The following is a 2,276-nucleotide window of genomic DNA, read 5'->3' on the forward strand; positions in this document are numbered from 1 at the left end:
GGTCAGAGGACAGAGAGAAAACCATGGTCAGAGGACAGAGAGAAAACCATGGTCAGAGGACAGAGAGAAAACCATGGTCAGAGGACAGAGAGAAAACCATGGTCAGAGGACAGAGAGAAAACCATGGTCAGAGGACAGAGAGAAAACCATGGTCAGAGGACAGAGAGAAAAACATGGTCAGAGGACAGAGAGAAAAACATGATCAGAGGACAGAGAGAAAACCATGGTCAGAGGACAGAGAGAAAAACATGATCAGAGGACAGAGAGAAACCATGGTCAGAGGACAGAGAGAAAACCATGGTCAGTATTGGACACATCCATATCCACTGGTAGAAAAAGTAGCCATAGTCATACTTGAGTAAAAGTAAAGATACCTCAATAGAAAATGACTAAAGTAAAAGTGAAAGTCACCCAGTAAAATACTACTTGAGTAAAAGTCTAAAAGTATTTTGTTTTAAATATACTTAAGTATCAAAAGTAAAAGTATGAATAATTGAAAATTCCTTATATTAAGAAAATCAGACGGCACAATTTTTTGTTTTATTTTAAATTTACGGATAGCCAGGGGCACATTCCAACACTCAGACATCATGTACAAATGAAGCATGTGTGTTTAGTGAGTCCACCAGATCAGAGGCAGTAGGGATGACCAGGGTTGTTCTCTTGATAAGTGTGTGAATTGGATCATTTTCTGTCCTGCTAAGCATTCAACATGTAATGAGTACTTTTGGGTGTCAGGGAAAATGTATGGAGTAAAAAGTACATTATTTTCTTTAGGAAACGGGGATACCTAGTCAGTTGTACAACAATGTATTCAACTGAAATGTGTCTTCTGCATTTAACCCCTCTGAATCAGAGAGGTGCGGCGGGCTGCCTTAATCGACATCCACGTCTTCGGCGCCCGGGGAACAGTGGGTTAACTGCCTTGCTCAGGGGCAGAACAACAGATTTTGACCTTGTCAGCTTGGGGATTCGATCCAGCAACCTTTACGGGTTATTGGCCCAACGCTCCTACCTGCCAGGCTACCGAATGTAGTGAAGTAAAAGTTGTCAAAAATATATATAGTAAAGTACAGATACCCCCCCAAAACTACTTAAATAGTACTTTTACCTAAGTACTTTTCACCACTGTCCATATCTCTCTTTCTAAATTCAATATTAAATTTGAGGGGCTTTATTGGCATGTGAAACATATGTTTACATTGCCAAAGCAAGTTAAATAGATTATAAACAAAAGTGATATATATATATATATATTTATTTTTATTTTTATTAACAGTAAACATTACACTCACAAAAGTTCCAGAAGAATAAAGACATTTCAAATGTCATATTATGTGCAAATAGTTATAGTACAAAAGGGAAAATAAATAAACATAAATATGGGTTGTATTTACAATGGTGTTTGTTCTTCACTGGTTGCAGTTTTCTTGTGGCGAAGGTCCAAAGATATTACTGATTTGATTGCACACTGTGGTATTTCACCCAGTAGATATGGGAGTTTATCAAAATTGGGTTTGTTTTCTAATTCTTTGTGGGTCTGTGTAATCTGAGGGAAATATGTGTCTCTAATATGGTCATACATTTGGCAGGAGGTTAGGAAGTGCAGCTCAGTTTCCACCTCATTTTGTGGGCAGTGTGCACATAGCCTGTCTTCTCTTGAGATCCATGTCTGCCTACGGCGGCCTTTCTCAATAGCAAGGCTATGCTCACTGTGTCTGTACATAGTCAAAGCTTTCCTTACGTTTGGGTCAGTCACAGTGATCAGGTATTCTGCCACTGTGTACTCTCTGTTTAGGGCCAAATAGCATTCTAGTTTGCTCTGTTTTTTTGTTAATTCTTTCCAGTGTGTCAAGTAATTATCTTTTTGTTTTCTCATGATTTGGTTGGGTCTAATTGTGTTGCTGTCCTGGGGCTCTGTGGGGTCTGTTTGTGTTTGTGAACAGAGCCCCAGGACCAGCTTGCTTAGGGGACTCTTCTCCAGGTTCATCTCTCTGTAGGTGATGACTTTGTTATGAAAGATTTGGGAATCACTTCCTTTTAGGTGGTTGTTTTCTGGATTTTGATCATTTAGCGGGTATCTATCTATCTATCTATCTATCTATCTATCTATCAGTCAATCAAAAGGACATCATTAAGATTAGTCACATGGAGTCTGTGTCTACTCTCCATAGAGGAGGAGTTGAATGATTGTTGTTCCTGTCTCTTTACCACCCTGGGGACAGAGAGGGCTGAGCTCGGTGCCCTCTACACTCTTCCTGATGTGTTCCATATCC

The sequence above is a fragment of the Salvelinus namaycush genome, chromosome 15, assembly GCF_016432855.1.
Source record: "Salvelinus namaycush isolate Seneca chromosome 15, SaNama_1.0, whole genome shotgun sequence".
NCBI lineage: Eukaryota > Metazoa > Chordata > Actinopteri > Salmoniformes > Salmonidae > Salvelinus > Salvelinus namaycush.